This window comes from Natrix helvetica (assembly GCF_964273705.1).
Source record: "Natrix helvetica genome assembly, chromosome: 3".
NCBI lineage: Eukaryota > Metazoa > Chordata > Lepidosauria > Squamata > Natricidae > Natrix > Natrix helvetica.
This window is the reverse complement of record NC_138549.1, coordinates 86988049-87000376: the sequence shown is the minus strand read 5'-3', so window position 1 is coordinate 87000376 and position 12328 is coordinate 86988049.

The following is a 12328-nucleotide window of genomic DNA, read 5'->3' as shown; positions in this document are numbered from 1 at the left end:
AAAACAAAAATTAGAGATACAGGTACTCCTTGACTTGCGACCACAATTGGGCCTAACATTTCTGTTGCTAAGTGAGAGAATTGTTAAGTGAGTTTTGCCTCACTTTATGACATTTCTTCCCACAGTTGTTAAGTGAATTTTGTATCTGAATTTTCATCACATGGCTATGGGGATGCTGCAACGGTCGCAAGTATGAAAACTGGTCCTAAGTCATTTTTTTTCAGTGCACTTCCTTACCCAGATTTGACATTTCTGCTGCTGTTTGACTGAAAGCTAACAATGAATTCTCCAGAACAAAAATTCTGCAAGTTGAACTAAAAGTTTTCTAAAAGAAAAAAAAAAGAAAGAAAGATGTGGAGCAAAGTATCTCAAAGATCTTTCAACTCATTATCCAGAAAGCCAGGAGACAAAAATAGTAACTTTTCCAGGATTTAGCATTATTACACGGTGCTTTTGAGGAAGAACTGCAGTTATCAGGAAAAAAGTCTTTTTGTTTGGCTCTAAATTAGTATTTCTTATTAAAAGTACTGGAGATATATGGTGTTTCACCATGTGTAATTATGACACACCAAAGATCAAAATGGGAAAACATCACAGATACATATAATCCAGGGGTAGGTTGCTACCGGCATTACAACCAGTTCGGTGTGCACACAACTTTGCGCGCACCTGCTCAACACTCATGCACAGTTGCCCATAAATAGGTATGCACATGTGCAAAACATTAAAAAATGAAAAAAAATAAACCATGCCGTCCCGACCAGGGAACAGGTTCGGAGGTGTGGCAGGCCTATGTCACTGCTTGTTCTGATGACCCAGATCGGCAAACTACTAGTGTCCAAACCGGCCCGCACTGGTAGGAACCCACCTCTAATGCAATCTAGGCTTGAATCATCAAAAACGGAATGCACAGGTACAGTATATGTGGTACCTTGCTCAGTAGTAGTAACTGTGAAAGGGGTCTTGGAGTTCTAGTGGACAACCATTTAAATATGAGCCAGCAGTGTGCAGCAGCTGCCAAAAAAGCCAACACAGTTCTAGGCTGCATAAACAGAGGGATAGAACCAAGTTCACGTGAAGGGTTAATACCACTTTATAATGCCTTGGTAAGGCCACACTTGGAATACTGCATTCAGTTCTGGTCGCCACGATGTAGATAAGATGTAGAGACTCTGGAGAGAGTTCAGAGAAGAGCAACAAAGATGATTAGGGGACTGGAGACTAAAACATATGAAGAACGGTTGCAGGAATTGGGTATGTTTAGCTTAAGAGAAAGAAGGACTAGGGGAGACATGATAGCAGTGTTCCAATATCTCAGAGGTTGCCACAAAGAAGAGGGAGTCAAACTATTCTCCAAGGCACCTGAGGGTAGAACAAGAAGCAATGGGTGGAAACTAATCAAGAAGAGAAGCAATCTAGAACTGAGGAGAAATTTCCTGACAGTTAGAACAATTAATCAGTGGAACAGCTTGCCTCCAGAAGTTGTGAATGCCCCAACACTGGAAGTCTTTAAGAAGATGTTGGATAGTCTGAAACGGTATAGGGTTTTTTGCCTAGGCAGCAGGTTGGACTAGAAGACCTCCAAGGTCCCTTCCAACTCTACTATTGTATTTTATTATATCTTCATTCTAATATTTTCCGTAAATCTACTTACTACACAATGACTTATTTTTCTTAATTTTTTCTAAAGTAAATGAAAGCCAAATCCAGTAGGCTGCTGGTTGTTGGGAAGCTATCAACCAGGCAAGAAAGCGGAATCAAACAGAAAGTTAGCCTTGAGTCATTGCCTAGCCACAAGAAACCTAGGACTGACTTCCACCAAGTTCCATGAAAGTTCCATGTTTGTTCATAAAGGAGAACAAGAGTCTGGGGAGATTCTTGTACTATGGGTGCAATACAATAAAGTTAGTCATCCTGAACCCTTCACATATGGACATGGTTGCTTGTGCCTGAAACTCAGTTCCTCTTGAAAATGAATTACAAGACATTTCCTCATAAGATAAAGGGCCAATCTACCTGCCCAGATACTTTAACATGTGAAAATAGGATACTCTCCTGGGAGTTTAGACTAGACTAAGCGATCAAGAACAATGGTGTGGCATTCAAAACTTCTGTTAAACAGGCTATTTGGGAAGAACCAGCAGAAAGTTTCTGTTGCTGCTCAGGTCAGCAGCAGCACACACACACACACACACCAACACACCAACATCTATGTACTAGCCACCTATCTTATTCTACCTAGAGACAATGCTGGACCTGTCCAGATGAATGATGTTCTTTGCATTTAATTTAATGGCAATGGATCAGGGCTGTTGCAATGTCAGTTTCTTTTATTTTTAGTTGGGCTTGAAATATATATGAGCTCCAACAGTAGCCAAAGATTTGTGTGTTTCAGTTCCTTCTGGAGGCATGCTAGTCTCAAAAGAGTTTGTCTGAAGTCTGTGCTTAGAAGAATGTCCATCAAGGTCCAAACAAAGACCAGAAAGTTTTGGCAGAACAAAAAACAATAGAGGATTAAAATCTAAAGAAATGAGTAAACAATCATGAAGCTTTCTATGCTCATTCTCCTTCATTGCATGCATCTCAACTTCAAAAGGACGGAGAAAGACTTAAGCAAATTGAAAGGTTTAGCAAAATTAGGTTGACTCCAATAACTGGAAGCATTCTCTTATAATGCAGAGCAGTTATTGGCTATCAATCTGCATTTCCTTGTCAAATACCACCTTATGCCCTTCTTATGTTTGGGGGAAGAAGAGATAACAAACAACCAAACAAAACCTGATTTTGAAAACAAGTTGTATTCCTAGCATGTTCCAGGCTTGGTCCTTGGCAATTCCAGTTGAAAAATCAGCTAGCAGTAATGGCTAAGCACTATTGTAGGTGGTCCTCGACTTACGACCATAATTGAGCCCAAAATTTATGTTGCTAAGTGAGACATACGTTAAGTGAGTTTTGCCTCACTTTACGACCTTTTTTGCCACAGTTGTTAAATGAATCATTGCAGCTGTTTAGTTACTAACACGGTTGTTAGTTGAATCTACCTCCCTCATTGACTTTGCTTGTCAGATGGTCACAAAAGGGAAATCACATGGCCCCAGGACACTGCCACTGTCACAGATATGAGTCAGCTGTCAACCGTTTGAATTTTGATCATGTGACCATGGGGATGCTGCAACCATTGTAAGCGTGAAAAGCGGTCGTAAGTCACTTTTTTCAGGGCTGTTATAACTTTGAACGGACACTAAATCAACTGTTGCAAGTCAAGGGCTACCTGTATTAGACTATTAAACTAGAGCCAGTTGTTTTGGGGAAAATAGGAGAAGGAAGGAATATTAGGTGCGTTTGCCCCCTTGAGTTATTTATAAAAAAATAATAAAAGCAGTACATAAATTAATAAAGAAGGAACAAATTTCTGGGAGTCTGAAGTCTGCATAGCTGAGGCTAGGTGAAGCATGAATCTTTGCAAAGCACTCTGTGTCTGTCTTTAACCAGGTACCAGAATAAATAAATAATCAAAAAAGAGCGGCGCAGAATTTGTAGCCGCTGAGAAGGTCGGATGTTGATGCCAGCAGTTTTCATGTTTACAGCCTTCTGAAATTAGGGAAGCAGCCAGCTCTCTGGAGCAGATTTTCAGCAGATGGAGGAGAACCAGGGCTAGTAAAGGAAAACCCATTTTACTGTCGAACATCATTCTGTAGATGGATAGTTACTCTTGGCTACCATCCCGTCCCTAGATGTTTTATAGTCTTTCAGGCACTATATCTCAATAACCTTCTGTATCCGATGCTTTGCTTCTTGCAGAGTACATTTTAAGAACGATACATATTAAAATGGAATTTGAATCCATGGGCTGACGTTTCGGAGGGGGGCAGGGGGGGGTATTTGGGGTGGTTTCAATGTAAAATATTGATTTTTATTTTCGGCATCTCTCCCCGGCCCATCTTTTGGGATAAGTTTCCTGATTTATCACCATTGCTCTTCTTTTAGATTCATGCTAAGGGAATAACATTTGCATTCATTTTGAGGTGTAACCCACGAAAAAAGAGGATTCTGTGATCATGATCCCAGAATAAATGTGGGGTGACGTCTAAACAGCACCCCAACGAAGAGAAAACAAACCCAAAATTAGAAGCCGGCATTATAAATTAGTGCATAATGAATTTTAATTCCAGGTTGGCAATAGGGCAAGATCTTTCTTGGTAAATAACACCATGTGGTTTAAACTAATGCAGGTATTTTTACAAAAATCACGCTCTAGCCTAAATCATTAATTTTTTTTTCCTGTGTGCCTCTATCTTTTGCTTCTCTCTGAGCAAATCTGCTGCAGTCAGTATTAATTAAGTTTAAGTAGGATTTCTGAGACCAAATCATCATTAAGTCTGCGCCCCCCCCCCATTTGGCGCTGCAGTAAACCATTTCTCCATTTAGTTGGGGGCTTCCATGCCGTATTTCATACCCTTGCTGTCTCTTAATTAAATCCACGATGGACCACCAACACAGATTATTAAAATAACTATACTTTGCGCTTGACATATTTATGAGACAGATTCATACGAGTATAGACGGATACTTGAACTTCTCTCCCTAGAAATGCTAATAAGATTATGATGAAGGTAAGATTGGAACATTTGTCTTTTTTTCGCTCGGCTTTTTGTTCTTCAGAGATTTATTTTTGCAACTATAATTCCGTTCTTTTATTTCAGGCATCTTTAATATTGTTTTGTATACCAAAGGGTCTTTCAGTATAAAATGGAAACAAGAAAACTCTTAATTTATATTACATCAAGGAAATAAAACACACACACAAACACACACCAGCTTAGTCTTTGTTCAGCTGCTTCCCTAGAAATACCAATGTTTGCAGACGTTTTATAATATGATCATAGAGACTGACATTTTCAAAGCATAATAATAATAATAAGGGGGGGGGGGAATGCTCCTGCAGGGAATATATCTGCAAGATACAATATTAACAATTACAAAAAACAGAGTGAGATAGCACCTTTTTAACAGAAAAACAACATTTGGGTTTAACAGAGAAAGAAGAGGACTGGAAAGACTATGCAAGCGAAATGGAATATTTTCTACACTCCTTATTTAATCGAGGTGAAATTACGTCTTTAATCTTTGCTCTTTTACACCCATTAATGTAATTGCAGAATTAAAGCTTTATTGTGGCAGGATGGCAATTGTTATAAAGAGACTCCGGCGGCAATGCTAAGACACAAATTCAAATGCAAATCGAACATTGTGTGGTTTATCCCCCAAGGAATGGAGTATAGGATTATACTATAAACATTTTTTACAGATATGAAAATTCTGTTCATAAATCAGGGTGGACAATGACTGGCTCAGATAGCCATACAGGTAGTCCTTGACTTACAACAGTTCATTTAGTGACCGTTTGAACTTACGATGGCACTGAAAAAAGAGACTTATGACCGTTTCTCACATTACGACAGTTGCAGCATCCCCAACATCATGTGATCAAAATTCAGATGCTTGGCATCTGACTCATAGTTATGAGAGTTGTAGTATCCCGGGGTCATGTGATCCCCCTTTGCGACCTTCTGGCAAGCAAAATCAATGGGGAAGCCGGATTCACTTAACACCCGTGTTACTAATTTAACAACTGCAGTGATTCACTTAACAAACACTGCAAGAAAGTTCGCAAAATGGGGCAAAACTCACTTAACAAACGTCTTGCTTAGCAATGGAAATTTTGGGCTCAATTGTCATAAATTGAGTTCTACCTCTATTTTGATTGACTAAGCTCTTGTGCCTACCTTAATATCTCCATTCAGAACATAAATGGTCAAACCAAAAAGTTTCAGGCTAACTCTATTTTGCTCTTCCCATTGAACTGTTGCATTGATGTATAGTGCCTCCTGCAATTGTAGAGCAAAAAATAGGCATTCTGCAGGAATAATCCTTGTGTGTATTTGAAAAACAAGGGAAAACAACCGCCCTCATGATTTCCTTACACTATCGTATCTGTGGAGTGGTGATCACTTACAACACATAGAAGAAGAAGCAGGGGTTTAATCCAGAGGTGGTTTTCAGCAGGTTCTGACCAGTTCTGTAGAATCGGTAGCAGAAATTTTGAGTAGTTCAGAGAACCAATAAATACCACCTCTGACTGGCCTCGCCCCATCTATTCTCTGCCTCCTGAGTCCAAGCTGATCGGGAGGAAATGGGGATTTTGCAGTAACCTTCCTCTGGAGTGGGGAGGGAATGGAGATTTTACAGTATCCTTCCCCTCCCATGCCCATCAAGCCACACCTGCCAAGTCATGCCATGTCCACCAAGCCACGCCCACAGAACCGGTATTAAAAAATTTTGAATCCCACTGGTTTAATCCCATGATCGTAGTTCCCATCTAGACTTTCCTGACTTTCCTCCAAACATCCAATCTATTCATGCAATGAACATCATGTTCATTTTTAATATATCTAAAACTGGAGGTTGAAGTATTCAAGGAGGTTTTTAATATGTTTAAATCACTGTCCCAACATTAGCTTGGAAGTTTCTTCCAAATATTCTTCCCTCTGCCAGATAATCTTCTGTTTTTTTCTACTACATGCTCAGATTCTTGAAAATATCTTTCAAATTTTCCTTAGTGGATTCAATTGGGTTTACCTGTTGGTTGGAAGGGTGGAGAGGGTGCTACTGTTGGTATTGTTGTTTTCAAATCTTTCTAGTTATCTACACTTCATAACATAACTGTTCCAAACTTGATTGCAGAAAATACGACTTCAGCAAGAGAGTGGTCAATGCCCTGAATGCACTACCTGACCCTGCTGTTACATCTTCAAATCCCCTAAACTTTAACCTTAAACTGCATACTGTTGGCATGAAATTTAACACCAAATTCTCTTGGTAGTATTGTTAGTAGAAAAAAAAACTGCAGGAAATTCAGAATCAATTTCTCTTGGCAATAGAGCTGGTAGAAAAAGTGTAGGAAAATGTTCCTATATGGAAACTTATTTTATTTATTTATTTATTTTAGATCCCAAACTTTCAACATTTCTACCTGGTGTAGCCCTATTCATGTTTGACAATCCCCTCTAAATTAGCTTTTTTTGTGACTTTAGTTTTAAGAAATAGAAGCCTAAGAAATGCTATTCTCTCCTTGTTACAGTTTCTAGAAAGGTATCCATTCTAATCAATTGCAACAAAAACATTAAAAATAATATTGTATAGGACATTTTTCTATCTTCTGTAGAATATACTATATAATATTATTTTATGTTCTATTGAATATGCATAGGGATATAGATGTAGATATAGCTATAGACATAGACAAGACAAAGGGACAGAGATAGAGAGAGAGAGAGAGAGAGAGAGAGAGAGAGAGAGAGAGAGAGAGAGAGGGAGGGAGGGAGGGAGGGAGAGAGAGAGAGAGACATAGACATGGACAGACAGACGGACAGACACATGATATAGAGATAGACATAGACAGTCTTATTCCCTAGTAATTGTGTGAACCTTTAAGATAACACAAGACACTTTCATTTCCTATCTATACTATATAATATTATTTTATCTTCTATTGAATATGCATAGAGATATAGCTATAGCTATAGCTATAGACATAGACAAGACAAAGGGACAGAGATAGATAAATAGATAGATAGATAGATAGATAGATAGATAGATAGATAGATAGAGACATAGAGAGATAGAGACATAGAGATGTAGACATAGACATAGACAGACAGACAGACAGACAGACACATGATATAGAGATAGACATAGACAGTCTTATTCCCTAGTAATTGTGTGAACGTTTAAGATAACACAAGACTCTTTCATTTCCTATCTATACTATATAATATTATTTTATGTTCTATTGAATATGCATAGAGATATAGATGTAGATATAGCTATAGTTATAGACTTAGAAAAGACAGAGATAGAGATAGGGATAGAGAAAAATAGAGAAATAGAGATAGAGAGATAGACATAGAGGGATATAGATATATAGATAGCTATAGATGTAGATCAGTGGTGGGTTGCAGGTGGTAGGACCCGGTACGGGCGTACCGGAGCCAGCCCAGAGCACTGGATACCATTCTGGTACGGTGCTCTGGAGTGCCTGCCCATTTGCCTGAGCTACTTACCTGTCTTTTAAGGCTTCTGTGCTTCTGCGCACTCACACAGTGCATACAGCGCATGCGCGACACTACGTTGAGCAGCTGGAGCATTGCGGAGGCTCACAGAAGCACCAAGACACATGTGTGTGCTATGTGCATCCACGTGAACACCGGCAAGCCCGTTCCAATGGCTCAGAATCCACAACACACCACTGATGTAGAGGTAGAGGTAGAGGTAGAGGTGTAGCTGTAGCTGTAGCTGTAGCTATATAGGTATAGATATAGATATAGATGATATAGATGATATAGATATAGATGATATAGATATAGATGATATAGATATAGATATAGATATAGATATAGATATAGATATAGATATAGACATAGACAGACTTATTCCCTAGTAATTGTGTGAACCTTTAAGATAACACAGGTCTCTTTCATTTCCTATCCTTATAATTGAAATCCCTTCCTTGTTTGTTTTCAAACATTTGTCCCTAGAGGGCTCTAATGTGATGGGGAGGGAAAAAATATGAGAAGGAAGAAAAAGAGAATGAGTAAAAAGAAAAGAAGAAACAAAAGGATGAGAATTTGTTTGCATATGTGGAGAGTATCTGAATATGTCAATTCTTACTTATCAAAAAAAAAAAAACATAATCCACCCCTTTTAAGAAAAGCCTTCACATTAAAATAATTTTGTGCTTCTTAATACCATCAAAATAAAAATTTCAAAAGCTAAGAATCTCAGTAATTGCTTTAAATACACAACGGAAACAGAACAGAAAAGCAATCTCAAACACCTGTTCAAGTGCATTCTTTGGCTTAATATTTCATTGGATCATAGCCACTTTATTTTTATTTTTTTTTCCCTTTTCTCATTTCATACACCATTTATGCTGCTGAAATATTGTACCCTTGTACTGGGGTCTTAGAAGCAAAAACTGGGATACAAAGAATGTTCTCCTGCCCAAGTACACCGGCAACTATTCAGCCAGCTTCTCTAAATGCATCAGATCTCATAAAATCAGCCACACGTACTCCCGACACTGGTAGTAATTACAAGAACTTGTTTCAAAAATTGGTCCAATACATGAATACTTATTGGCAATTATTTCTAAGTTCTTCAAACTCAAGATAGCATAATTTGATTCACACACAATGCTCTTGTAAATGTGGTTCATATTGGGTTTTATATGCAGCTTAAGACTGTTAATTGCCATTTGGAGTCTGGCAGTAAAATAGAGTTCACAATATGTCGCACTGAGAAATGTCTGAGAAATGCTTTTCTTAGTCTAATCAACTGTGAATAATGTGGATTCTGAAGTCTCTCTTTTCAGTCAAAGTGAATATGATTTCTTTTTTTTCTTTCCCAAACCCTATAATGTCTAATCACCTTGTTACTAGTCTAATTAAAGAAATCGGCAGCGAGCGAAAGCATATATTTTTGCCCAAAGACAAGTTCAATGAAAACCATCACCCACATTTCAATCAGAGCATTTGTTTTGCTTATAATTTTTGGCCGCCTCCTCCTGTTTTACAAGTAATCCTTAATCAATGCAAAGCTAGCTCTATTCCAAGTAGAAGTAATTAATCAGGGAGCAAGCCTTGCTCCTTTGGGTGACTGCTAAGGGACTATACAATGTGATAACCCCATCCTTTTGCCCACCATTGTCCCACCTGGATTGCCATGCCATCTCATCATTCTGGCTAGCTTGAGAACAACAACAAAAAAGATGAAAAAATACATTTGCAGTAAGTAAGGTATTTTGAGAAAAGGATAAAAGCCGAGGAAAAACTTGCTAACAAGTAAGGCTTAATGTTCAGTATTCCAATTATTTCTAATAATATTACTACAGTTTCAAGCTCTTTAAATGTGGAGGATTTATGCAAAACTTTTAAATATTATAGCTTAAATATATATATATATATTACAGTGAAAGACAGAAATCTGGTGAATGTCAACATTCACCGGTGAATGTCAACACATACCAAATACGTAGGATTAGGGTAGAGGGTTAGGGTTAGGGTTTCAACATTCACATAGTCGCTTGGTGTATGTCCGAAATATTTGCTAAATACCCTTATTTATGACTTACACTAAATACCTAACCCTAACCCTAACCCTAACCCTAACCCTACGTATTTGGTATGTGTTGACATTCACCGGTGAATGTCGACATTCACCAGATTTCTGTCTTTCACTGTAACATATATATATATACAACACACAGATAGATAGATAGATAGATAGATAGATAGATAGATAGATAGATAGATAGATAGATAGATAGAGGTAGATAGAGATAGAGATAGAGATAGAGAGAGGGAGGGAGGGAGGGAAGGAGAGGGAGAGGGAGAGGCAGAATAAGATATAGATACAGACCTATAGACATGGGAGAGGGGCTTCAAAAATTTCAGCAACGGGTTCGCTGCTCAGTTGCTGGGTGGGCATGGCCATGGTGGAAATGGTCAAGTTGGCCTCCTGCACCATGGCGGGGGGGGGGGGACTTTTCGCCTTCTGTAGGCTTTGGAGGCTTTCCTAAAGCCTCTGGGAGGGCAAAAACTGCCTCCCCTGGGCTCTGGAGGCCATCTGGTCTTTTGGAAGGCCCATTTTTCCTCTCCCCGAGCCTCCGCATAGGCCCTGCACTTACCTCACATCTATAACGGGCCGCGTGGAGACTCCTGGGAAGGGAGGGGTGGGGTGGGGCCAGCCAGGAGTGGCATTTGGAGGTTCTCTGAACCGGACATAACATTAGCTATGAGTCTCCCGAACCCAGACGAACCTGTAGCAACCTACTCCTGTCTATAGAGACTGTAAGAAAATAAATGCAAAATCAGAATTCTTCTATTTTGCATGAGTGTCTTAAAAATGGGCCAAGTTTGGAATAAGAATTCTCTAATTAAGAGAATTAGACCATGGGCAATCAAATAGCACAAACCGACTGAAATGTTCAGATGGTTATTATTGTTTAAATACATGATCCATCTTTATTTTTGTTCTATCCCAGCCCCACAAATACCAACTGGAAATATGGACAATTGCATGTGGTCCTCACTAATTAAGACGGCCTGGATAACACAGTTATACCTTCAACAGTTATAGAGACGAGGATATATGCTGTATATTATACAAGATATACCTGATGAAAACAATTGTTTTTACTCAAGAGTCACTGTTGCAAAAGCCAAGCCCTCTTTTGCAGAGCCGAGAGTGTGAGAGAAAGCTACATTTGTGCTGGAGATTCAGTGTAGCATAATAGATTGGCTGCTAGAATGCTTAGTTATTCACTTCTATGCTCAATCTGTATCTTGGTAAATGCATTCAAATATTAAGAAAGTGCCATACTCCCCCTGGCCCCCCTCCCGGTGATTCATTCTGCACACAGAAACAAACGTAACTGCCTAACTTAAATTCTAGGACTAGGAGAAACATAGCTTGGGTATTTCTCTCATTAACAGGCTACCACCTTCTCCCCAGGTTTCTATTAATTTCTTGTACATAAATAAACTTTAAATCAATAGGACAATGCAAACGAAGGACAGAAAATCATAGAAACAATAACAGAAGGAACATTGTGATTAGATTTAGCAGTCAAGAAGCTGAGGTACTAACAGTAATCAAGGACAGTGCTAGGCCCACTGATTCATGTCCTTATTGAGATCTAGTCATTTAACAAATGTCTTGGAGAGTGTAAACAGGAGGAATTTTAAGCAATGTTTACTTGTGATCAGGTGAAGGTTAATTTTAACGGAGTGCCTTCTGAGACATTTAATCTCTACTTAGAGGAAAAGATCCACTAATGCTGAGGATGCACTGGAATAACAATGGAAAAATGGGGATGGAAATTCAGGGGTGGAGAAAAAGAAGGAAGAGAAAATGGAAGTCAATTAGTCCATTCCTAAAGCCCAAGATGGCCATGAGTAAAACAAGGGAAAATCCAAAGAGGTTTTTATTCTTAAAACATAGCCAAATTTAACAGTGAAAAGATACGAGAATATAACATTTTCATAACATCGCACAGAAACTAAAACACTTATGTTGGTTGGCTAATAAGAGAACTGAAGACTAAGGACAACTTAGTTTAGGAACATTTTCCTAAAGGAGGTTTGTTGGAGTTGCATCAGAGATTGTAATTGAAAATCACAGAAGGACTGACAGAGAAGTGGACAAGAGGTCATTCCTCACAACTGAGAATAACATGGACTGGTAAACCTGAATTGAATTAAGCAGG